The 27,617-nt window shown below is 38.7% G+C and overlaps 2 long non-coding RNA genes and 2 pseudogenes across 3 annotated transcripts in view; 3 read left to right on the forward strand and 1 right to left on the reverse strand.

Annotated features, from left to right (window-relative positions):
- The first annotated feature begins 32 nt into the window (after nucleotides 1–32).
- Nucleotides 33–1,654, forward strand: LOC149111750 (rhodopsin-like; annotated as a pseudogene).
- A 5,130-nt stretch (nucleotides 1,655–6,784) lies between these two features.
- LOC149111751 (uncharacterized) overlaps nucleotides 6,785–27,617 on the forward strand; it is a 21,125-nt pseudogene continuing 292 nt past the window's right edge. Inside the window, exons 1-5 of the transcript XR_016207115.1 lie at nucleotides 6,785–6,887; nucleotides 7,076–7,136; nucleotides 20,396–20,456; nucleotides 22,352–22,410; nucleotides 23,409–27,617. The exon at nucleotides 23,409–27,617 is cut by the window's right edge and continues 292 nt beyond it. The product of XR_016207115.1 is annotated as an uncharacterized LOC149111751 (transcript). The remainder of the gene's footprint in view (nucleotides 6,888–7,075; nucleotides 7,137–20,395; nucleotides 20,457–22,351; nucleotides 22,411–23,408) is intronic.
- Nucleotides 11,300–12,975, reverse strand: LOC149111752 (uncharacterized). Its single transcript, XR_016207182.1, has 2 exons — nucleotides 12,846–12,975; nucleotides 11,300–12,405 (listed from the first exon to the last, which is right to left on the reverse strand). It is a non-coding gene; the product is annotated as an uncharacterized LOC149111752 (long non-coding RNA).
- On the forward strand, nucleotides 12,399–14,617 carry LOC149111753 (uncharacterized). The gene is made up of 2 exons (XR_016207181.1): nucleotides 12,399–13,451; nucleotides 14,217–14,617. It is a non-coding gene; the product is annotated as an uncharacterized LOC149111753 (long non-coding RNA).

The following is a 27,617-nucleotide window of genomic DNA, read 5'->3' on the forward strand; positions in this document are numbered from 1 at the left end:
GACGTTTCAAGTTTTTTTTTCTGTTGTCCATCTTGACCTGCTGTGCCTGTGTTCTGGAGACAATTTGTTCTCTGAGTGGGATGTAAGCCTTTCATTCCCAAAAGCGATGCAATCAACACCATTACTTAAACGTTTCACCTTACAGCCCTAGCCTTTTAGCGCGATAAAGTTTGTATTCAATGATCACCCATGCCAGTTCATAGGAAGCACCTGTTTTGAACTTTACGAACTCTGGACTCACCCCTCTCGCCTTAATACGAGTTTTTGTCCGCGCGCGTAATTTCAGGTGATTTTGATTAGCCAGTCGTGGTTCAAAATGTGCTCTCGCGTACATTTGAACTTCGCTGTCGTAGTTTTCCAGATTTTCATCTTTGTTGTTTAAGATTTTAGGCCAGCCTTGCCGCTGTTTTTGGAGTTCTGAGGCTAGATTCCTCACTGTTTTTAGCCATTATGATTCGCCGGTTATTGTATGTTCCGGATTACGTGGTTGGTTGATCAAATAGATCGTATATTTGGAGTTTGAGCCCAGCTACAACTCGCTGAATACAATTCCCAACCACACCCGAGTGATGATCGCCATTCATTACAACCAAAGGCTCAACACAACCACGAACAAGCTGATCGAGAATCTGGCATTCACAGACATATTCATGGCATCTCTTCACATGCTTTTCTGGCTCGTCAGTCTCCGCTATGGACGCTGGGTGTTTGACCATGCTCTTTGCCAATTGGTAGGTTTAACGCAGTTGATATTCGGTATCTCGTCGCCGTTCACCATGACAGGAATCGCCTTCAACCGCTACTTTAACATAGTCAGGCGAAACCTGTGCCTGAAATATTTCTCCACTAAGAAGACCACTTACTTCATGATCCTCTTTGCATGGGTGGGTCCCACAATCGCAACCACACCACAGCTCTACGGCTGGGGCAAGATCGCCTACCATGATCTCTTTTCTGACTGCACTCGCGTATGGAACCTACCCGACGTCTCTTTCATCGAAACACTTTGCGTAATGACCATTTTCCTCGCGGCTGCCATAATAACGTGGTGTTACTATACTATTTACAAAACGGTCAAAACCAGTGCGCAGAGGATGCAGGGACATGCTGCCAAGAACAACGTGCGAAGTAATGCGTCTACCAAAACAAGCGAAAAAACAGAGACAAAAGTCCTCAAGACCTCGTTTGTGGTCGTGGTGTTTACATGACGTGTTGGACGCCTCTCTCTGTCATGGGTTTCATCGAAGTGTTCGGAGGAGAGAGTCCACGCGGGGCCCACCTATTTGCTTACTACTTCGTGTTCTGCAGCAGCCTCACCAACCCCTTCATATACGGTATCATGGACCCGCAGTTCCAGCAAACCTTCAGAAAGATGCTTCGTATACGAGTCAACGATGTGCAACCTGTCTCCAGCCGTGTAAACGACAACGGAACGAGAAGCAGCCCGTTGGATGGCCACCCAATTGAAGATCTACCAAACATATCCATACAGACGGTTCCAGTGTTTCGAATCCAAAACCAAGTTGAGACGACCTCGAGCCACAATGCCACTGACAAAACCGACGCGTTGGTGAATAGTTTGCCTGAAGATGAAGATAACTCTAACGCACCGTCAAAGCCCTTGATATTGAAACGGGGCCAAGCTTGGAAATGATGAACAAACTGGTCCATATAGAGGCTAAATTTTTGGGTTTGTTGGAATACTTTACTTTATTTAATCTCTGACATCAATTTTGATACCACATAACCTTTTTTTTATTTCTTCTAGTAACAAGCTTTAAAAAAGTGTCGAGGAGTCTGTGACGAGCAGAAATGCATGAATCAACAGACCCCCGTTAATGGCCATTATAGTATCTTAATATTGAATGCTTGTTTCACATCTACTTGGTATTTGACAACTTATGGAACCGAGATTATTCTTACCTGCCATCCTTCTCTTCTGCTCGTCCACCTTCACTAGCAGGGTATCAACTCATTCTTCGGGTTCTTCGCTCTCCATCATTCACATCGCGATATTGCTAGAAGTTTCTGAGGAGACGCGCTTTTCCCGCTGTTTTTCATGTCTCGCAGGTTGTTAGAACCAGGTGGTGAGCAAATCAATTATTTCCCAAAGCCGAAGACAAATCACGATATTTAGCGATAACCGACTTCAATAGTCGTTTATCATTTGATTACCACGTTTATTTTTTCATGTTTTAATCACTCTCTGACAGCTCAGCGAAGCGATCTGCCATTTTTCACACAATTATGCAATGGGAGACTATTATTTCTGAGCAGTTATTTACAGGTCACGTGGTGAGCGCTCGGCCGATGAAAAGAAAGAAATGAATCGACTGATAATTGTTCTTTCATGCAGAAAATGTTACTAAGTTAAATTTATTGAGATCTTGTAATTTCACCTAGCTAATTGTTTATTTTTGCTGGAATAACCCCAATCTTACAACAAGCAAAGTGAATCATTAACTGGCTACACACCTAAGTTCTGACTGCCACATATGCTATAGTTGGATCACTATATTATACTTGAGCATAAACACTTACAAAAATCGTAAAGAAGGCTTTATTATCTTACCATTGAACCTAGTGTATTGTATTTAGGAAAACGTCACTTTATGTCTGCATGTCTAAAGCAGACGCGAAAGTGCGTTTTTGGGAGAATTTGGAGATCCTCTTCAAAGTTTGGCTCTTTCCATTCAACCAAACATTGCGGAGCTGCAAACGGTACGGTATAATTTCCTGGGAAAGTTTCCTAATAATCGAACAATTTTAGAAAGAATCAGCAGTTTCCTCTATGGAACTGCCGACGTTAAAAATTTACAATGCCTTTGAATGAGACTGAACAGAAATGACTTGGGGTGGTTCGCATTATTTGAAAAAGAAACAGTCAATAAAAATATCAATCTTCATAGTATTTACAGTATGGTAGCGTCAAGATGCTTTTGTGCGCCGCAAAAATCTAGTTGGACAAAAGGACGACATTTCACAGTCCTTGTTCATACATGACTCAACTGTAAGCAACTGAAAAACATTGTTTCCTTGCAATACCCTGAAGGACAATTTCCTACCCGGCTTCTCTTTTGATCATCTAGATTCCTGGAGTAAGATTTTCACTAATTCAACTAGATGCTGCTTTCCTTTCCGACAATTTCCAGTGGATTATCTCTTTCCAAACATAGTTACGGCATACACAGACCGAAAAAGATTTTAACAAAGAAAATTTCAGCGGGAGTAAGATTTTGACCGGAAGTGGTATTCATATGTTTCTTTCTGGAGGGTTTCACAGAAAGTTCTCCCCGTAAGCCAGTTTCGAACTTCTTGAAGCTTTTAAGGTGCTGTGATCGAACTGAGAACGCTGAACCTGCGATACCGTCGGAAAGGAAGCCAGAATTAAATTACGAAAAGAACCTTAGTCCAAGAATCTAGACTATCAAATAATGTCTCCAGACCCATCCTTTCCTCGTATTGAGGCTCCGAAGGCTAAGAAGTACAAGCGGCTCAGAGGATGACAACGTTGTTTTCTCAGGCAATCCCATTAGGAGTTGGGAGAGAAACATGGCGCATCCAGTTCAATTTTTGTTTTCCTGGTTCTATGTTTACTTAGCGGAGACTGAAGGGGCCGTGAACTACACAGGTCTCTGCTTAGATTGCGAGAAAGCTCTCTCGGGAGTTAGAGAGTGGACGGCTATGCGCCCAATATCCAAACTGGCATTTCCCAACACGCCTTTCGTGACTAACGCCTTCAAGGATTTGTCTTCCTCTAGAAGATGTATGTCACAGATGCAGGCATGACGTATAATAAAAGAACTAAAAGATAAGAAACAACACCGCCTGTAAAATACAATAAAATACAAACATAAAACAATGCTATTCATTTGAATCCTGTTCTCAGAGTAAAGATACAGGGATTGAAGATAAAAGGACAGTGAAAACCAACTACAACAAAACAGTTCCTCATTTTTAATAAAACAAAATACATATATGTTAAGGAACTAAACCAAAATATTTCTATTTTCGGTCCTATTGTACTTTCTGGAAAAATTCAGGTGAAAAACAGTGTTTCTAGAGACCAAACTCATATTTTCTATGTTTTAATCTGTTACTTGTCTTGTGTCCATGTCCATTGACTTTTCAGAGCGTTTCTTATAGCTACACTTTAAACGTGTGTGAATATCAGTAACACAGCCGTAGATCTTAATGCTAACTTCTTAATTATACCGAGCTGTGCCTCTCACCGTGAAAACGTGCAAGATTCTTGGCCTTTAAATTGGTCTTTTTTAAACTTTATTCTATTAGACTACCATGCACGAAAAACAACCCCAATATCCAAACTCTCTATGGCGATTGATTTGTCTTCAGTGTCAACTTCAAGTCGATAAATGGCTTAGTGTATAACCAGTTGCGAACTTGGTATAATTGATGCTCTTAGGCTGAATTTATGATTTAAAAGATTCTTTCTCTTGAACTCTCATCATATTAAGCTAATCTTCAGAAACGTTTGAGGATTGTTCTTGCTACAAGAATGACTATATATGTCAATAGTTTATTTTCTGATTTGACGACCTCGACATGACTGTTCCTAGCAGTATACTGATACAGGAATTATGTCACATATGAACCAGATCCATGGACCAGCTCGCCACAACGTCTGACCGTTGTGCGTATAAAAGTCATGGGTTCTACTTTTGTCGCAGACTCAGAATTTTATTCTTTTTGGTTCCATGTTTGCAACAAGTTTAAAAAAAACATACATTAAACCTACCCCGCATTTAGGTAGCGATCGACCTTCAACTTGTTGGTGCGTAAACGTTCTGTGGCCAAAAGATCAAGTATTAATTCTCTACTCCGTAAGAAGGTCGCTCTTTCTTCCAGGTAGATATCTAATTATTTTCTTAGGATGTACCCACAAGCATGATCTTCCTTGTCTTTATCTCTCAGCTTCTTTCGTGTTGTTTTTCACACTTTTAAAAGCTGTTGATCGTGTTCTTGCCAAAAGGATACATTGAATTCTTGAAATCCAATGTACGTAAGACTGGTTTTAATCAAGCCTTCTCAAATAGCTGGTCTGACAGTTAATGATCCCTGGTGAAACACTCCACTTTTCAATTTGTCAGTGTATTCCACAGTTAAGTGCGTCTGAATTGAAAAGAACTAAGTGATAAAAGTGAATGTTTTGGGGAGATGCAGCAAGCAGCACAAGAATAATAAAATGAGTTATATTTAGACGTTACAAGTTTGATCGCTAAGCATATTTTGGCTAAATGCTAGCGACAGCTTCAGTTTTACGTAAGAAAGATAAAAAACAATATCGCGCAACTTTGCGTGTTTGACCGACAATTTCTATAAATTTAGCTTACCTGACTTACAGTTTGGTCGGTGTCCAAAACTGGAATATCCACTGAAGAAAACTCGCGACTTATTCAGTAAAGAGAACGATCATCCCGCGAGTCAGAGTGTATATTATTCATGAAAATACTAAAACGAGAACGTAAGTTGCGTAAAAAAGGGCAGAATTTACTGTACCTTCTTGGATAGTAGCCATAACGAGCCAATCTTATTGCTATCTATCTCAAACTGATTCGGGAAGTAACTGCAAAATTTCACTGCGACTGATTTGCTGTAAATGTTCTATGATTCTGGGACGAACCTTTGCTTCCTAAACGTAACAATGGCAAGCACGTGCCTTATAAGACAAAGTGCGTGCCTGCACGCGCAGCCTTTGTCACGCAATCTTGGTAACTATTTGCAAATCCCCCCTAGATCTAAAAAAGACTTACACTTGAAGTTTATATTTCACATTAACCGGCATCCCACCACGCTGCTCTAAGTTTCTTGAAGCTTGGGTTTGTTTTTCTATGGATAGACCGGTTTTCAATTGAACATCGTAAAATTACCAAAACCAAAGTAATTTTTGTGACTAATCACAAGAGACAGAGATAATCCAATGAAACAATCAAATATCAAACCAATCACCCGAGGTTGACTTTGGATAACAAGGTGGCGTGACTTTCTTTGAATGTCGAAAGCAGTTCACATTTCCTTTGGTTTTGCTTTACCACTTTGCGCATGTGCACAGCCCAAGTGCTTTGACGCGCATTTTCATCCTCTTCGAAAACATTAGTCTGTTTCAGTCTCTCGGTCAGTGGGGACTATTGAAAACGCGAGAGAGAAACGTGTGGGCCTTGGTCTTCCGCTCGGATTTTCGATCCTCCCCACTGACAGAGAGCCTGGAACAGACTACAAAAACATCCATACAACGCCTATGGTTACATCTGTTGAAGAACTAGATACCACGTCTAAAGTAACTTGTGAGGGATTACCTTGGGAATAAGGCCCTTATTGGATCAACTCTCTTACTCTTCATTCTCTCTTGTATATAAATAGATTAAGAACTAGGTTAGTAAGGATGATGATTAATCCACGGGTCAGAAGTCTTAAGCTATCCTATTCCGGTCTGGGACAGGTGTAAGCTAATAGCCCGTTTAGGTAACACTGACTGGAGGTGTCATGCTGTTACATGCTTACAGCCGGAGAGGCTCCACACGCAATTTCATCTCCATGTAAACAATCACGCAACACCCATGGTTACATCCATGGAAGAACTAAATAGCAAAATTGGGAAAAAGGCCCTTGCTGGACTAACTCTTTTACACTTCATCCTCTCTTATGCACTTTTTATGTGAAATAGTTTGGTTAGGACGATGATTAATCCACAGTTCAGAAGTCCATTCCAGATTGTATCGGTGGAGTGCGCTAAGCCCTGTGGGATATTCTTGAGCTTGATTTATGCTTAGGTTGCGACTTGGAGGTGTGGCGGTACATCTCGGTAGACACCACTTTCCTTTCTAAAGGAGTGAAATTCAGGAGCAATCAAGTTATTTTGCTACGTGGTTAGTTTATAAACATTCATTTGCACATTTCCTGGCAGTACGGTTGTATTTCTTTGGTTTATAACGACTCATTGATCTATGTAGAACGCTAAGAGCACTTCCGCTTTCGAAATAGAAATTGCTTTGCTTTCAATTCATTCTTTGTAAGAAACTTTTACCATTTATTAGCGTTCTTGTCATCTTCACAGGTTGCAGACCGTGGGATTTCTATTCCAGATTTGATGTTTCTTCGATTAATTCTTATTTCAGGTAAGCAAGTTAGGAAAAATATGGATTAGGGTCCAGTGAAGCCCAGGGTGTCTGAGTGAAACCCAGCGATCGAATGATGTCAATGATCTGTATTTGTGTCGTTATAATTAAACCGAGTACTATTCTGTGTCTTCATAGTACGTAATTTTGTTGAAGTCGTGTTTCCCATCAGTGCCCCCATTGGGGCTCCCATCGGCTGTGTAGACCCGGAAATCATCTGTACAGCCAGTCTAGACTGGTGTAGGGGAGGGTCTGGGAGGGGAAGGGAGATTGACGAAACAGGATTGCCATCTCTTTAATTTTTTTTTTAACAACTTTTAAGCTTCGATGTTTAGCAATTTTATTATTATTGCAGTGCTTGTTAATTAAAGATTGAGAAATCAAAACAGTACATATTTCAATTAGTCAACCGGCACTATACATGAATATAGACTATGTTGTGATGACATTTATCATTAATAAGAGGAATAAATGATGCATAAGAATTTCATGTCATTTTTTTGCAATAACCAAAAAACAGTATTGCAGATTGCCAGTAAAAGAAAATTCGACTTTGTAAAACTGTGTAAAAGAACCTGAATTCAAATTTAGATAAATTGTAATATTTAGAGAGAAAGCCACATCAGCCCCAGCAGGTCCTCTATCCTGATCAAACTGGAATATGGAGTGTTGGAGGGAGGTAAACTGGGGTACCTGGAGAAAAACCCTCAGAGCAAGGCAAGAACCAACACCAAATTCAAGCCACAAATGACTAAGTTTACTGAGAACACGGCAAAATGAACACAGTCTATTCATTCAGGACATGAACAAGTGATGAAACTGATCATCAGGAAATCAATTCAATTCAATTCATTTGATGAGTCGATGCCAATCAATTTCCTGCTAGTTAATTGGCATAGATTGGCATTGGTCTATTGATGACCAATATTGATAATCACTCAAGCGTGGTCCCTTATGTCATCAATAAATTATTGTCTTGATCAATTTGGTCTATCCTTGTCAATAGTCATTGTGACACCTTTTAGCCTTAAGATAGTTTAACAACTTTGTGGGACAGTTTTGGTACCATGTTAGAGGACTTCACTGTCATACCTCAAACATAGGCATGTAAGGCGTGCAAGAGTTGTTTCTTGTGTGTGTGAATTAAAGGCTCCTGGATGTAGAAGCACTCAGTGGACTCTTCTTAACAGTTATGATAAGATCAATCCAACAAGTTTGTTTGGTTACGATGTACAGTAAAAGAAAAAACAGGATCTCAGGATATGTGATATCAAGCCTACTTTTATTAAGGTTTAATTTTAAGAGTTGATAAGGGACTTTGTTTATTAGAACTACATGGAGCTGTTACCAGCAAGGCAGCTAAACATCATGCAGTCTGCAATAGTAGCTAACAGTAAACGGCAGATTGGTGTTGATTCTGGATAATTTTTCTGACTCATTTTATAACATGAACCAATTAAATTATAACATCATTACATGATAGTATGGTCTTATTATGTTGCCAGCAATGATCATAGTTTTTGCAGTTTCAATATTCCACGAAACCACTTCAAATTAATTTCAATTTCAAAACCCATTTATACGAGATGACATAATTGACGGCAAAGAACGTTGCATAATTGAGGACTTGAAACAACTAGATGCATGAAAAACTGTGTAAATTTTACAAGACGCGGTGAAATCTGCAGACTTTGGGAAGTTTCCTCGGATCATGACTAAAACACCACACGTGTACATACAAGTACATATGAGTAGAATACAAGTACATATGAGTAACATACGAGTACATATGAGTAATATGGAGATCGTGACTAAAACACCACATGAGTACATATGAGTAACATACGAGTACATACAAGTAACATATGAGTACATACGAGTAACATATGAATACATAATTAAGTAACCTACGAGTACATACGACTACGTACGAGTACATACAACTACATACGGGTAACATACGAGTGCATACAGACACATACAGTAATATGCAGGTTATATACTAATACATGGGAGTGACATACGATGGCAGGAGGGTAATAAACTTCAAATGTACCATTTTTCTCTTTACATTTCATTTTTACATGTGTGCGGATCATGTCTTGCATGCACATGCAAGCGTGCACAAGTGCCACACGCGCGTGCGTACCACACACATGTGCCTGTGCCATATACACGCGTTGATCTCCATACGTTCGCCACACACGCACAAACAAACCTGAGCGCTGATGTGATATGATGTGACATTTCGCATCAAATAAATGCAGATTATGATGATTGTATGAAAGATTTAGCACGTACAAATCTCTCATAGAATTATTTCCTTGAGGTGATAGCATAGTAAAAGCTTCAGGATATGTGTGGTGTGCTGTTACAGGTGGGGTAGCTTTTCATTCAATGAACTGAACCCTCTCCCTTTCCTCAAGTAAGGAGTTTCTTTCAAATTTGCAAAGTTTGGTTATTCTTTTAACGTAAGTAAATTAAAAATCCATAGATGTTTCAATTAGATTGTGTAGTCCCAGAAAATATCCATACCCCCTCTAGGGAGGGAATTTGCCGTAAGCCCCACCTCCTCCCCGGAATTTCCATTCTTTTGAGCACAAAAATACCCCTCACTCTTCCGGAATTTCCACAAGTATTATTTACACCCACCATGCCCATGGTGTTAAAAGTTAATGTAAACACTCCAAACACTTAGCTGCCTCCATTGCACGTCACTGCTATTTGTTCTTGATTGATCATGACATTTGAAGATATACACAAAGAAAACATACAGCAATGTGCATGCTTTAAAAGAAATAGATAGAATGGTAAATTGTCAAATTACCTTCCTTTTTGACTAAGTCCCTTTGCGAATGTGGTACAATTTTGGTTGAAGGAGTGATAAGATGAATGTGGATGAAATTGACTTTTGTGGAGAACATGATTGCTAACACACTTGCAACGAAAGTCAATTGCACAGCAAAATTACATACAAATGGACGAAGATAAACATAAATAAGAAATTCTTGAGTTTGTGAAATCATCGCATCATTTCTACCTTTCAAAAGAAACTAATTTTCACAAAACAAATTGACTACTACTAGACAGCTTTGAAAACCGATGCCTTTAGCCGGCAGTAATAAGTGCATGACGGCGCATGAGAGGTACAAGGATGTTTCCTTGCTAAGGAAAAAAACTCACTTAGATTTGTTTGTTTTTAAAATCAAAGTGCCTCTGTTGTAGTTATCTTTGACTTTTAGTTCTTTTAGTATAGTTTTCTTTGAATGAAGGAAAAACCTCACTCTTCTAGTTGCCGACAAGTTTACTCCAATGTGTTGATTCTAGGGATATATGCGAATTCGGAAATGTGGAAATATTTCCAAAAGGTGTCAAAAGTGTTAATACATTGTTCTTGGCTAGTCTTATGCAGCTCATTTTGTCCCGTCCAAGGGACTCATCAGAGATCTTTCTGCGAGGCAAACATGTGGAGCATTGTGCCCAAAGTCCTGTTTGCTAACAAAATGATGACAGCAACCTCGCCTTATATCGCATAAGGATTCCCGACTGCACAAATTCACGAGTGAAAATGGACAATAAAGTTGACAGTTACTTGTGATAATACATTGTTTGTGGCTAGTCTGAAGCAGCTTGTTTCTTGGCCGGGACAAAACGAACAATGTATTATCACAAGTAACTGTCAACTTTAAGTGTCAAGAGTGAATGATAAAATCAAAGATAAAACAGCTTCTTGTTTGGTTAATCTGACCATGTGAACAACCCCTGCGAAATAAATTCCCAGTAGTCTGGGAATTCCTAGGAATTCCTAGGAATTCTTAGGAATTCCAAGTTATTCCAAGACATGCAAATTATGCTTTATCCAAGACCTTGGAATTTCTGGGAATATTTGGGAATAGTGGAAGTATGACTGGGAATTATTGGGAATTCCTAGGAATTCCAAGTTATTCCAAGCCATGCAAATTATGCTTAATCCAAGACCTTGGAATTTCTGGGAATATTTGGGAATAGTGAAAAGTATGACTGGGAATTTTTGGGAACAGCTAAAACACATGAAATATTGTGTTTGAAATTTCTATAAATTTCCCAAAATGTCAAAATTAAAGATGAACTCAGTGCATGAATCAGTTTCTGTGAATTAGTAAAAATCAACAGGATCATTTCCCTGGAGTTCCATACCTTTTTATTGTTGTCAAGCTCCAAGGTAATTATTTCCAAACAAATGTTACTACATTAATTCCAGTTTAAGTCTGACAACTCAACATAAAACTATAGCACTCATAACATTGCTTTTTAGATCCAACCTGATTTGTTAGTGTATATGTGCCCGTATGGACCCTTAAATCAAACACCCAGAGTTTAACTGATAGAAAAATGGATGCTCTCAGATCTGATAAATAGATTAGGCAAAAAGTTCCTGTCAGCATAAATGTATATATATTATTTACAATTTCAATAAAACCAAAAGTATATATATGCATGTATATATTTAATATAATTGTAGATTCACACACATACCCATCACAGCCCACTGTTGAACAATTTTTGACTTGATCCTTTATGACTTTAGGAAAAAGAGGAAGACATCTCTCACAGATGTCAGAAATGAAAAGCTCACAGTTTCCACACACTTGCTGTAAATTTGCAAAACTGTACTGTGACATTCTCTGGACAAATTACCTGTAGTTTCATTAAAACAAGGATATCTTTAGCAGCCTCTCATTGTCATACAATGTCTTGAAATTAAGGCCAGAATAGCCATACAGGCATATTCTTTGGCAGAAAATGTTCTTTTCTTGTGAACAATTAGTTTCACTTTCATCAGGGGAGTCCAGTGAATGGCCGTCAGTGTCAGAGTTCTCAATTTCTTCAGAGGAGTCAGAACTAGAAACTTCAACATCATTATCTGAATCACTGTCTGTGGACAAATCTGAGTTGTTGTGTGTATTACATCAATTGGTATTTCTGTGGTCTTTTCAGGTACAGTGTATAGGCAACTCAATTTCATCAAATGCTTCTGTGAAGCTTCAATTCTTGCATAAAGGTTGACTCCATAGTCCATCAAAGTCATCCACAACATTTCTGTCAACAGCCATCTCACTCAGGCGAGCCGAAAACTCTGAGGTGTTCTGTTCATGGTGCTGGAAATGATCTCCAGGAAAAAGTGATGCAAGAGAGGGAGATGACATCAACTGGTCGAATCTCGTAGATTTTGGTATGGGTATAGTGGGATCATCAATATGTTTCTTGTATTTCCTTGTCCTCACGGTCACTTTAATTCATGACACAACAAAATCAAAAGAATAAAAAAGATTATGAGTCAGTGGGAAACAAATAAATAACTGACATAAATAAATGACAAATAAAAAAAACCTACATCTTGATGTATTGAAAAGACTATAGATCTCATATAATGTTAATCCTTATAAATAATTCAAAGGAAAAAATGATAAGCATTGTAAATTTCTACTTGCTGCATCGTGCTGACTGGGTGTTGAAACACGTGGGCTCTCAAAATAGATTTGGTGGACTTACAACAAGCTTAAGCTTATTTTGCAGAATTTATCTCGTTTTCTCAGGTCGATCTGAAACCTTTTAGGTGAATTTCGGCTTTTGGGGTTTTTAAAGAGCACACAATGCATTGCTTAGTTTGATTTATTTAGAATTATAGCTTATCATAACAGAAAATCCCTATAAAATTGGATTCCTTACCTTTGCAGTGAACTTGATTTAAGTGCCTCACGATCCTTTGTTATCTTGACAACCGTCGGGAACAGATCAACTAGTTAAAGTACGTTCCAGTTTCCTCGATTTCTTCGTAAAAAGTTTGTGTAGTTTTTTCCTTTTGAAGCAAGACCCATCTTTCAAAAGACCACCAACACAGCGTGGAAAGGGAAGCAGAGTTACTATCGAAAGCGACTGGTCTGGCAACCTTGTTGCCAGTCTCTCTCTCCTTCTTCTCCAGTTTCCATTCTCTCCTCAACTGATCAACTGAACCAATCACAGCACGCGAATTTTCACGTGACTATCCTCGTGACTGAGCGTGACAAAGATCGCGTTAGTCATTCTCTTTTGGCGCCCATCTTTGAATTTAGCGTTAACGGTTGATCGCTCGTGCGTATTAGTAGATTTCACTTCCAAAATTATATCAAAATGGTTTTTTTCTGCGGTCCTGTGACTAGAAGAAAACAGCGTGAGTGTCATTAATGAGAAACATGTTATTCTTGGCGAAGATTTGGAGCTAAAAGAAAGTCTTACTGTGGATGTTTCAACAGGGAAAAATTCAAAGGGCAGATTAACTGTATACAAAATTATTTGGTGAGTAATCAAATTCAAGTAACCCTATATTATACAAAGTAACTTCTTTTATTTAGACAAAAGCTTTTGAATGAACTTTGTCATCACGAATCATACACGAGTGGGTCACTCAGTCATGGCATGAAATGAATTCTGGCTAAAGCAAGGTTGAAACAATTTAGGTTGCCCAGAGGGCATGCCTAAACAATTTGATTTGCGAATAACAAGTCGTTTCTCTCGCCACACTTGTTCAAACGAAACAAATATAGCAGTTCTCGCTGATCCCAGTCAAAGTTCTTGACAAAAACTCCAACGAGGCAGCCACAGTCTGCATGAGTTTGATTTGTCTCCTGTGTGTTTCAGCCTGACTGTATGGCAATCCGTGTTGATCTTCAATTTTGTCCATCCGTATATTCTTTTGCGTTTACTCTATTATTTCAATGTTCCTTTAATGTTTTAAGTGTCTTTTTTAATATTTCTAATGTCTAAATTTGGCTAAAAACCGTGATATATATCCTCCAATTCGAGAGTTGTTGATACACTTATAGAAGAAGGAAAACCTTGATTTAGACTACTGTAAGCTCAAGATTTATGTAACATATTTATCAATAGTATACAAGCACCTTCACAATTATCAAGTCTTCTCTTTTAACATTTCAACCAGCTTACAGTCAGGCCTTAATTAGCTGCATGTATTAAACTGTGAGCACATAAATATTTGGATCTTAGTCTTACAGTACCTCATATATATCGCAGTGTAATGTATTTTTTTAAATTTTGTTTTAGGTGTCATACAACAAAGATGAAGATGAAGAGGCTAGCTGCAGAATCAACAGAAATAACTGAACAGCAGCTAAGTTTGCCCAAACTCAGCCTTTTTTTAATTTTAAGGAATGTCTCAGTTTTGTTCTTATCATTGATTCCTTACAATCATGAAAATCCAGATATGTTCCACACAATAACAATAATTTAAGGTAAAATCTTGTGTATGGAAAATTGTTGGATTTGTAAACTAAAAAAGTAAATTATCTGAAAAAGTTCTCTTTTTATCAAACATGTAAAAGTTTGACCTTCATATCTGTTTTCAGTTTTACTTTTGATTCTTGATGTAATGAAAAAGAAACAGGATGATTATTCTTATGTTTAAATTCATGAGAGCCAATGAAATAAACCATTCATTTAAAACCTGTTTGATGTGATATCAGTGACTTTATTTGCTATTTTAATGCTAGGCATTTATCATCAAAATTTTGTCTGGCCTACAAATGATACAAAATTCCCAGTTTTTCTCAGATTTTCCCAAAAATTCCAACCTATTCTCAAAAAATCCTACAAATTCCAAGTTATTCTCAGAAATTCCTAGGAATTTTTGGGAATTTTAAGGAATTTTCAAGGTGAGTATATTTCAGTTGGAATTCCTAGGAATTCCTAGGAATTCCAAGTCAGCTCTATGTAAACTTGGAATTCCTTGGAATTCCTAGGAATTCCGAGTCCGAATTACCGTGAAAATTCACACCTTAGATTCCTAGGAATTCCTAGGAATTCTTAGGAATTCCTAGGAATTTTTTCCTAGGAATTCTTAGGAAATTCCTAGGAATTCCTAGGAATTCTTAAAGTCATCTCACAAGGGAAGAGTCACTGATTTGTCAGTTTTAATTGAAACTACTCGTGCGTGAAAAAACAAAAGTGTCAAGTTACCATTTCAAACTAACAAATAAAAATATCTTGTTGCATTTACCTTCAACAAAAAGAAATTTCAAAACTCCACCAGTGTTCCCACTATAACAAGCCATCAGTGATTTATTTTCCATTGACAGAGAAAACCACTCCAAATGAGTATCTCCATATTGATTCCAAGAAAGGTTTTAACAAGAAAGGGAATGGCTAATTAGCGCAGGTCACAGGTCGTGGGTAGCAGGTAAACAGCGCGGGCTGCAGGTAAATTGGCGCGGGTCGCAAATAAATTGGCATTCATCATGGGTAAATTGGCGCAGGTTAACTGAGACAGTATCTCATGCAGTAAGATTTTGTGAGTTAAATACATTGTTGTTGTAAAATTTGCTTTGTGTGCTTTAGTATTTTGTGTCTGAGCAAATGGTAGTGATTCTTAACTTTCACACAGCCTTCCTATGCTTTTATAATATTGAGAAACTAGAAATTAATGTTTTAACTAAGACATCGCTTTGCTGGTTCAACTTGTATTTGAAAATATGAAAGCAAGTGGTATATGCCATCAAAATTTTCTTGATATTTCCAATGTAATGAAACCTGTAACAAAATCTTCACACATTATTGGTTGTCAGTAGCCTTGTTTGAGCACTAATAGGACAGTTTACGGGTCATGCTTGTAACTTGCCCTCTGGTGAAAAAACGGTTAAAATGAAGCGTTCGCTAGTGTATGTAGATGTGTTTTGTTTCCTTCACACTTTACTCTCTCTCACAAACCAGAAACCACTGCTATGAAGATTAAGCATTCCCAGGATGTCCCATTGAACATTAACATTAAACACAACGTGCAACTGTATTTTATAATTGAAAGAAGGTCTTCTAAACCAAGGCAATTAGTGCTAGATTTCTAATTTTTTTGTACATCATTGGGTAGTTTATTATTTTAAAAATACTTTGATTTATTGTCACTCACTCTAATTAATTAGTCTGATGAATATTTCAGCCGATGGGTAAGGTATCATGGTAGGTGGATTGACAGTGTTTGGAAATCGCGCTCTTATGCTGGCGCTTTGAAAGAAAACCCCATCAACCTATACATTTTCTGAAAGCTTAATAGTTATAGAATACAATCACATCTTTGAAATTTTCTAAAAAGTTATTGTCGCAGTGATATTAAAAGAAATACCCAGAAACACTGCTTTGCTTAAACTAGTTCGCTTCCACGCGTGAATTATCAGAGCGGTGCGATTTACATCGGAAATGTTTTCTCACACATCACCCTCAAAAATCGTGTCTGCGATTTTCCAGATATGGTTTGGTTTTTTTTCTACACCCTCCTAAACTTTGACATTTTTAATGCGGACATTTCCTTCTACAAAAGAGGCCATAACTTTGAAACGGAAGCGAAATTAAACAAAGCCCGACATGGTTTTTCGAAGGAGGTATCCTAGAACATACCTGCTGATTTTCAGCCAATTCCATCGGAAGACGCGCATAAACGAACTAAAAATGTTCATCCTTATATGCAGTTTTATTTTATCGAGAAAAACACGAAAAACCTTTTGTGAGATTTGCATGAATAGGTGTTAAAAATCCCCTCTGCAGTGACAGATGTCGGCATGGGTCAGTTTACCACAACAATGGGTTATGACAACTTGAAATAAACAGACAACTAATATTCTGGCGCGGAAACCCGCGTCGCAGTGAAGTCGTCCGAGAAGGGACAAACTACAAGTTAAACTGCCGTCGTCTTTTACTTAAAAGATTTAGTCCGCAGAATTGGCATTATGTTGCTTAAGTTTAGGCTCCGTCTTTCTCCAGACATTTTTTGAAACCATGCCTCGTGAAGCCAAAAAGCATGAAAAAGAGGAAATCTCGAGGTCTACATTGTCAATATCTACATCTGCACTTGACTCTGTCGTTGTGGAAGTTTCGGAATCGCGTCCATTCTACAACAATTTCGTGCGACTAGCACTTGTTGTATTTTGTCCTTCAGCTTCATTGGTGGGACTAGTGTCCTCGAGTTCCTTCAACCATTCTTCTTGGTTACACTGCGACGCACAGTCGCTTAGAGCCAAAGATCTTGTTCAACCCTGAACCTGTGGGTTCCACCAGATTTTCGCCTCCTCTGCCTCTTCGAAGACGAAAATGGGCAAGAATTTTTCGTCCTGACATAAAGAAAATTTTACAAGAATGAAAGCCAACTTGTGATGAAACAACCAGATCAAGAACAGTTCGCGAGCAGAAATGAAATATCACACCACAATTCGTGTTACTTGTGGCAACTGGCGGTGAATTTTAATTAGAGGCGTCAACGCGCTGTAAGGGCTTAATAATATTCAAAAATAGTTTGTTTGCTTTAACTTAAAAAGTAAAAAAGCCCTTTCCCCCATTCTTTTTGCAAAATATTTATCTCAGTCTTCTCAATTTGAACAGCCAAAAAAAGATTTTTCGCATTTTTTTGTAAAAATCCACCTACCATGATACCTTAATTTTGAGACACAAGGCTTTAAAAGTTTTATTAACTACAGTGTGTAGTAGTAATCAGAGATCAGAGCAGTTGTTCACGTGCATACTTTGCATGGTTGGTCTGTTTTGGTGACATTCGAATCACTCAATAGAAAACTACAAGTTTGATCAGAAGTCAGGTAAAGATCTGCACATGAAGTTGAAATAGCGATGAATAGATTATAGCCTGCTGTAAAAGTGTTTTTAATAAGTATTATCTTATACTGGACAAAATATTTTCCAGGAAAGGCATTTGAACTGTTCGTGATATTTAGAATTCAATTTCAGATTTCAGATAAATCAATTGTTTCAAAATATATTTTGCAAATACATGAACCTCTGGGAGATGTTGAAACTTCGTGTTTCGGAAAAGTGCTGTTTTGAAAGCAAAATGATTATATTTTAGGACCACCCTAAATTAGGTTTTCACTCCAATGAATGTATCTTCAAGAAATTTCTCTCTGTAAACGCATAATAGAGTCAGAGGTTTTGTATCTATAGATGTTGTTACTGTGCCGCAGGACTTCTTTTTTAAGCGATTTTAAATGTTGCTTTTTGAACATATCACAACAAGCTTGCATCTTACATTTAAGGTCAGCACACACGAGGGCACTAGTCTCTGCGACTAGTCCCAGTCCAACAAGTCGTGGGGACAAGTCCCATCGTGTGAACTGGTCATTTTTGCTTCAAAATCTAGTGGCAGGGACCAAACTTTGGTCCCTGCCACTAGTCCCACCAATTCAAACCAGTTTGAATTTTTGGGAGAAGTCCCTGCGACTTGTTCCTCAAAACACTTTGTGTGAACTGTTTGTGGGACAAGTCTCTGCGATCAGTCCCATTGTGTAACCTCTTCAGGGGACTAGTTGTAGAGACTAGTCACAGGGAAGAGTCCTCTCATGTGCGCCGGCCTTTAAGCTTAGATACAAAACCATTGTATAACATGTCTGTATGCAGTCTGGCCACATCAACAAACACAGAAATAACACAAGATTTTAAATTATTTGAAGAGCATACTGAATCACAGTATCTAGCTATAGATTGGAATCCTAAAAATGTTGTTTTGACTAGAGCTCTAACCTCACGTTACTCAATTGCAATAAAGATCACAGTGTAAATTCTTTGCAGTTTTTCTTGTTTTTCACTCAATGGAAGAATGGGGCTCAATGATGGGGCATCTTATCAAAGCTTTTTTGAAACGTAAACAAGTAGTCTGTATGAATTAAAGAAAAATGCCGTTAACTATTTTCAAATATCTCTTTTTGTTACAGGGTATTCAAGTTTTTTAAAAAGATGCAAATTAGCCAAGTAATGATGAAATAAACAGCTCAACTACATGTAAATTTTGAATATATCAGCCAATTTGTATATCAGAAATGTTTGATTCTTTGTAGTGACATTCTGCTAGAAGTGATTCACAATATGAGCTGAACAGTTTAGTTAGCATGGCAACATACTGAGTTCCAGACCTCTGAAATATTAAAGGCTTCTCTAGCCACCTTTCCATGTTGACATTTGCCACTGGATTCTCGTCTGCATGATCCATAATTTCTGCAAACATATATTTTATGTTAGGTCAAGTTCAATTCATGGCCTTGTTTAATCTTTTTGGAGCTTAAAATCACTAATATCGAAATCAGGTTGGAGGGGACTGAAAAGAGTGTGTTGCCATGGGAACAGAAAAAAAATTGCGATTGAATGCGGAATAGTATATAGCTTTTTTGGAAATATGCCTGTTTCTCGAGAACCACTCTTTAGAGTTTCACGAAATTTTGCACAGAAATACTTAAGAAAACAAGTAACTGGAATATTGAAAAAAAAAACTGAAAATTTAACAGAGACAATTCTAGATATTCCAGTTAACCTTCTACAAGGGGTAATTATAGATCTCTTTGTTAAACTATTATTAAAATAGTTTTAACTTGTTAGCATTGTTATAATCTTGTTGGATGCAAATGAAAAGAAAATCTAACGACTAGATCTTCTGTAGACAAACAAAACCGATTTTAAAGGCCTGCTTATATTAATTTTATTCATGTTGCCATGGCAACAGCACATATGTCAGCTTAGCTATCAAAAATCCGAAGTTTGTGTTGTTAACTTGTGTGTTGCCGTTTTTGATGACCCAAAGGATCAAGTGTTTTAGAGAAAAAGAGAGTGAAACACAGTATCAAAACTGTGTTCGCCCACCTTAAACTCCCACTAGCAGTAACAGTTTCATTAGATGCGGAAATTGTGAATGTTTTTGTTTTTCAGGCAATTTGAATACGTTTGCATCCCAATTTCAACAACCACCCATTTGGGCACTGCATAAATTTTTTGGCAAGAAGGTCACTACCCCCCAATTCAAGTCCGAAAGTGCCCATATGCCTATGTTTCTGTGCCTTTTTGACTGACAAAAATTAGCCATGGAGGGTTTACGAATTCTTGTTTGAAGTTCCTCTCTGGTTAATTTTAAGCGAAAAACAGACTGGCAGCAGTCTATTTACAATTAAATCCAATTTGAATTAAAAGTGATTGTAAGTGTTTTTTTTTCTTGAACTACTAGCTAGTTTAGTCCTGTGTAAATGCAATGGTTACTGTAATGTATCGGCAACTAAGAGCACTTAAAACATGTGAAAAGTTTGGCAAAGTTTTCAAGATTTGCCATTAGGACATCATCTGTGACCACTGTATCTGTACCTTTATTAATGATAAAAATTAGCCAACGAGGATGTATGAAATCTGTCAGCTAAATGTAAATGAAACCATTTTTGCATCTAATTTTATAATTTAATTTAATTCTTATACAGGTCTCAAGGTGTGGATGTCCAAGTCAGGATGTGAATATTAACATGCTGCCATTAGTTTTTGGTAAGAATTGATAAATGTAAACAGTGCAACAACTTCAATCAGAGCTAAGTACTGTGCAACATTATTTAGCTCTTATTAACCAAGCAGGAAGTCTGTGTGGGAGAATCTTGACCGAGGTCGTGACTACAGACCAAATGCAGTGAGGTCTTGTGTACATGACTGAGGTCAAGGTTCTCTCATACAGACCAACTAAGCTCGGTTAATAAGATGTTTATTTATATGGCGCAAACAAAACAGTTTAATTTGTTTACTGTAACTGGTTTGTACTTACTCACATTTTGCTTGCGAACAGCGATGAGCCGAATTTAATTCTGCCAAAGTTTGCTTGTCCTCTTTACTCTTTTTTTCTCTTGAGGCTTATTGGCACTTCCATAAATAAATATTGTTAGATGATAATAGTAATTTATCCTCACCGCATATCTATTGTTGCGATCACGTTAGACGAAGTTATGGGAGGAATCCGCGACCACCTAAGCAAAAGATATGCAGCAAGGCCGGGTGAGAGGTGGTCACCGCCACAAGGGGAGAAGGGAGGTTCGCGAAGCATCTTCCCATGGCAATCTCGTCAAACCGCGAGATCTCGCACTGCACGGCCAGATTTTATGTTTGAAAGGCTGCAAAGGATCATACTAGATGCAACTAACCTAGACCCTCGGGATTAGCGGAATGTAGCATGTTATCGCGATACACTCATTATATATGCAGTGAGAATAGTCAATGATTTTGCATTTTAGTTTACAACTTTTTCACTGCTAAACATTATCGGTCTAGATGCTGGTCTAGATGGAAAAATCTAGACCACTTCCTTTCAATATCGATTTCAGCCAATCAAATTCGGGAATGTGGTAGTTCCCAGTCCTTGTGAGACAGAGCCATATGATAATATGCTATATGAATCTGTCAGTTTATATGTGATTGGAGCACATTAAATAATTTAATCAGTTTTATTATGTAATTTGTTTGAACAATGTAAAGTTGTCATGAACAGTCCAAATGCCACCCAAATCATGGGCAGAACCCAACTGATGAATAATTTATTAATGAAGTACATGTACAGCAGGGTGGGAGTGGCATAAAATCATTTTAATTTGGCAATGCCATTTAGGTATGACGAACAACATTGCATTTGGCAGGGTCTGTCCAATTATGCGACATTGGAGCAGTTGCTCATTCATACACCATTGGTTGTTTGTGGCAAACCTTATGTTTGAATTACTCATTGTGATATCTTGGGTGACAAAATACTCCTTAATTTTGGCACAAAATTTCAGTGTTAATTTACAATTTCACATGTGAATTAGAAAATTACCGTGGCATTATGTTTGGCATGAAATTTCTCAATACAATGAACAAGTGAAAAACCCACAAAATGTTGTGAGACACTTAATGGTGTGATTTGTCACCCATAATATTAAAAGGTAATCAAATAGTATACTTGTGAAATTTAGAAATAACTTGACTTAAGTGTTGTCAAAATTTGATTCTTAGAATTTTGACAAAATGTGTGTGAAATGATTGCTAATTTGACTCGTCACCATTTGATTACCCATAAGGCACACAAATGTATTTCTAAATGATCAACAATCTGATTTTGGTAATCTACACCAAGTCAGTGACTGTGAGAAGGTAGGATAATTTAACCCCCCTCCCCTTCCCCCTCCGGCCTTCTACTCCCATCAACAGACAGAATTTCATTAGATTGCATGGCATGTGAGGCTAAAGTTTTAGCAGCATTAATTAAGAGGTGGGGGTGGGGGTAGGGACGGGGATGTTAAATAAGCTGTTGCTGGATTGTTTGGATATTTACTTGAATTGCATAAGCTTGTATTTTAAAAATAAATAAGGTATTGATTATTCATTGATTAACTTGTAATCAGGTAATATTTTTTCGTCAGCAGATGCAGAGAGGGACACTAAAGTACTTACAGTGAGATTTCTTGGGGAGGATGGTAAGGTACAGTTGACAAAAAACTGAACTTTTTTTATTATTTTGCAGTAAATCTGATTGGGAGTAAATTTCTTTTAGAGTATCAAGGTATCCCTTCATGCTATTGTGGCAAATAAGGTCTGTACACCCTACAGCCAACCAGCTTTGTCAGCTGCTGAGCTGCACACCACACCACACCCCAGCACTTCCCTTCTCCCTCTCTGCTATCCTCGTCCATGTTGTCGTGGGTCTGGCCCATCTGGTGTACAAGTTAAATTACTCTATATATTTATTAGGTTTTTTATATTATTTGAATGTTATATTTTGATGTTGACAGGCTTGTTATTTCATAGAAGTCACATGTTCTAAATATAGAGGACCCCTATTGATACCAGCCTAGTGTTGAAAAGGCCACCCAGCACAATTGTAGATTGCGTAAATTGAGTTGAAACAAGAAAGAAAGAAATGTGTTCATTCAGCCCTGAACAAATGTCAAACCCTAAAAAGACTGTTGAGATACTGAAGGATAATATATCACTGAACTTGTTTGAATTCATATTTATTGTTTATCCTTCATAACTCACCCACTCCCACCCCCTTCCCGGGAAATATGGGGTCTATATATTTCAAGTACGTCATTGTGATGGGCAGGGCTTAGTATAGCATACTTGATAAATGATTCTTACTGTGTATGAATTCGTGCCTGCATAGCCTCGGTAAAAAATACACAGGTAATACAATATGACATTTACTGTTTTGGTTGTAAAGGAGATTTTTGAGGGGGGGCTTCAATAAGAGAATGCACGTGATAAATTTCTTGCTCTATTGCTCTATAAAGAGGGGTGTTGGCTGTCACTTATTTGAGAAGGAGGATTATATAGGAGATTCATGATTTATGTCATTTTGGTCAAAGATCATAGCACACAGTATTTGTTTCATCAAACCCCACTGTCGCCCCCTGTGATGGGAAGGTTAAACAATGATTAAAAAAATCGAAAATGAACCGCTTGTCATATCACACACAGGTACTGTATGGATATTCATGTAAACCTATCTGAAGTGTACTTTGGATTAAGATGGCAGCTGCTGCACCTTCATCCTTGGCCAGCTCTGTAGAGAAGACAAATGGAGCCAAGCTGAGCAGACTTCTGATTGATGGTGGAACGACAGTTCTGAGGAATGTGTTTGATGGTTTTCATCCTCCTGCAAACCTCGCAGCTCAACTCAACGCCAACCGTCTGATCTTAAACAATCTGCTCAAGAAAAAGGTTTTACATAAACCTCAGTGGGATTTACTGTTCCCACCTGGTGGCGCCACACCAGATTCTAACACCTTTGATATAACTCTTTTCTTTCTTCTTCTGACCAACATTTGTGGACTGTCCCCTCCCCCCTCAGGGTGGCACAAACCACCACCTTCAAGTGACACCTCGTGAGGCTAACCTTGCTCGCATTAAGCTGTATCGTAATGAGCTGTATGGTCACGTGACATCGACCGGCGTCAAAACAGCTGAGTTTAACATCAAATGGCAGGAAATCAGTGCTGTTCTTGTTGCTCTTGGGTTGAATCCAGCAGAAGTGGACAGATTAAAGGCAGCACCTTGTGGGGAAGATTATAGCAACGTTGTGATCGAGTGGGTTAAAAGTGATGAGGAGATTAAGTCACAGCTAGCAGAAGTACGCAAGACCCAACAAGATACACACAAAGAAGTTGAAGACATACGACAGATCAACCAAGATACACATCAAGTGGTTAAGGAAATGTGGACAACGCAGCAAGAGGTACATCAGAAACAACAAGAAGATCACAGAACTCTTCAGAATACACACCAGGCAGTTGAGGATGTACGACAGATTCACCAAGGCACACACCAAGTGGTTAAAGACATCTGGACAGTCCAACAAGAAGTAACGAAAACACAAAAGAAGAATCGTGAAACGTTACAGCAAGTCAAAGTGGAGGTTGAAAAAATGAAAGAAAGAAGTACCGAAGACAAAGACGAAGAAATTCTCAGAAAACTAGCAGAGGTTAACTCCCAGAAAGTTATCGAAGATCACGCAGAAGAATACCAAGAGGGAACACGTGTATTTTTCTTTGAAAGCGTCGAGAAATGGTTAGATGACAGAAGTTCTCCAAACCGAGTAATGGTGATCAGTGGAAATGCAGGAATGGGCAAATCTGTGATCGCGGCTGTTATTTGTAAAAGAATGCAGGAGGCTGGCAGAATGTCAGGGAGTCACTTTTGCCAGCATGACAAAGCACGCTACAGGAATCCCAAGGTGATGCTTCAGTCTTTGGCTTGTCAACTGTCTTATTCCTTGCCAGAATACAAGGACGCGCTTGTGAAAACGCTCTCCAGAAATTTGGGTGTAGAGCTCAACAATATGGAAGTCAAGGACCTCTTTGATTTGCTGTTTGACGAAGTTCTAAGGACGTTGGAAGACCCGGGCAGGAACATTCTCTTGGTAGTAGACGGACTCGACGAAAGTGAATATGAAGGACGTAATGAGCTGCTGGATGTTATTTCCAATCACTTCATAAAGCTTCCAGGTTGGATTCGATTTCTAGTTACAACCCGACCAGAGATAAACATTGCGGACAGTCTTGAAAGTTTCAAACCTCTTCAGCTGGAGCCAAACGATGCAGAGAACTTAATGGACATAAAGCTGTTATTCGAAAAGCAACTAAGCGATGTGATTCCACAGGACCATCAAGAAACCATCATAAATGAACTTGTTAAAAAGTCCGAAGGACTCATTTTGTATACTTATTTGCTTGTATATTTCATCAAAGAGAATGTCTCACTTCTCACTCCTGAACAGCTGGACAGCACTTTACCCGCGGGTATTTCATCTGTTTACCAAACATATTTTCAACGTCTGGAAACGGAGCTTTGCAAAGAGCTGAAGATCAAAGAAGAACAGTTTTTAATTTTCCTGAGTGCTCTCACAGCTGCAAGAGAACCGTTGTTGCTTGACTTCGTCAGTAAATTGATGCTTCCGGGTACAAGTTCTTCAGCTGATCGGCGGAACGTGAGGAAGGCGATCGCCTGTATTTCAACACTTTTACCTGTACGAGATGACCGTATTCACTTCTTTCACAAGTCCGTTAAGGACTGGTTGACTGATACCTCTTGTTATGGGCAGCACGACTTCACAGTGGATGAGACAGAAGGCCATCGAATCCTTTCCGAACTCTGCACTCACGAACTTGATGATATTAAGCGGAAAGGTGTTCGTAGTACACAGTTCAGTAGCGCTGCAAAGTACGCCCTGCAACATGGCGTACAGCACAAGCTACATGTGGAAGAAGATGCTAGAGCGTGTGAGGTAGTAATGAAGTATGTGGTAGACTTAGAGCTCGTGTATGCAAAACTGTGTGTATCCAATGCAGGAGCATCTGAAGATATTTTATGGATTCAAGACCTAAAAGTATCTCCAGAGCTCTCTAAAGATACTAAGGGTATGTTGAATACCTTAATGTTCTTGTTACGAAAGCACTACAACACATTTAGAAGTCATCCTTGCGTATTTTTCCAAACTGTGCTGAATGAAGGAGGAATAGCACTGTCTCCTTTGGCATCGACCCTGTTGCAGACTAAATATCCAGAAACAGCGTACATGGAATTCGTTCACAAGCAGACGCAGCAGGGAGCTCGTATAGCGCAGTTTCAATGTTCATCTGAAGTGGCTTGTTTCGATGTTTCACCACAGTCAGACTACATGGTGTGTGAATGCAGAGACGGAACGATACAGCTGTGGTCGCTTCGTACTGGTAAGCAAGTTTGGATACGTCCTGTGATTGTTGCAAAAGATTGCTGGAGTAATTTTGGAGCATTTAGGGAGTCGCCATCTTCACCTGTCTCTTCATGTTACCGCTCAGTTGTTTTCCACCCTGAAGAGAACATTGTCTTACCAAGAGTCCTTAGCCATGCCTATACTTTTGACGGAGATCTGAAAGCATTGTTTCCGCAAAGCCTCTGCCGTTTCAGAGTTTGTTCAATTTCAGGAGACAAGACCACGATGCTGACTGATTGCCCAGACGACGCAAAATGCATTATTATGTGGAGTCTGAAAAATGGTACAGAGATTACTCGGACTACCAGAAATGATGATGTTTTATCTTTTGCGTGGTCACCAGATGGAAGGCTGCTGGCTATTTCCCATTCCACGGGTTTGATATGTTTTGTTGATGTGAGGGATGGATTTAGAACAGTAGCAGAACACTTTTTTGAAAACGATCAAGTTTGTGGAATGATTACGTTCTCACCTGACTGTCGATCTCTCATTTGTTTTAGTATGAGACTGACACCTTTTTATTTTCAGCATTATCGTTTGAATGTCAATATAGCGGAACACCCCAGCTGTACCTTAGATGTTTTGAGTGGCTTGTCGTCTTGGGAATTGGAATTAGCCGGTGTGGCTGGCTTTTTGTTAGGAGATCCTGTTTTGTCCTTGGATGGTGGGTTTGTTTTTGTGTTACATGTAGATGCGCTAACAGCATTGAAAGTTCATCCCTTACGTACTGTCATAGAGATGTTGAATATCAATGAACTACGCAGAACTGTGAGGGAAACAAGAACTGACGAAGAAAATCATCGTTTGCTCTCTCTGTTTCACACAATGATTAGAAGGGTCGCACTGTCTTTCACTGGGGAAGCCGTTTATGTTCTCAGTGGTGGTGCGAGAAATGCAATGGCTACGGCTTGGGACGTTTCAAGTGAGGAACCCGTTGGCCAGGTCGATATTTTTGGGAATTCATGTCTTGAAGCTCGCATGAAAGAAGGTGTCCTATTATCAACAGCAAATGGTTGTGTTGAGTTGTGGAATTTTGAATTGTCAAACTGCATCCGACGCTGGCCTGACTTGGTTGAATACGTGGAAATCACACAGATAGTCCCCATATCAGAAGAGCGGGTGGCGTTAAGTGGTTGGAACAAAGTGATCATCCTGAATACCACAACCTCAGAGATCGTGTCGATTCCAGTTGATCGCAGATATTTTGTCACATGTAACAGTAAATGTCAGCTGTTAACCTACAGCTCCGATTCAGTTCAGTTGTTAGATGGACAAAGTACTCTCTGGAAAACCGATCTCCGTCCCCCAAGTGGAGGTTTACCCCGGAATGATTCCGTTGGAGCGTTTTCACTTTCTGAACAGTTTGTTGTCATTTTCGCCGAAACAGAAAAGGGTGGCCGAGGAGTGTACGTCCTTGATGCATTTTCAGGACGAAT

The sequence above is a fragment of the Orbicella faveolata genome, unplaced genomic scaffold (assembly GCF_042242905.1).
Source record: "Orbicella faveolata isolate gen_17 unplaced genomic scaffold, um_ofav_v1 contig_2, whole genome shotgun sequence".
NCBI lineage: Eukaryota > Metazoa > Cnidaria > Anthozoa > Scleractinia > Merulinidae > Orbicella > Orbicella faveolata.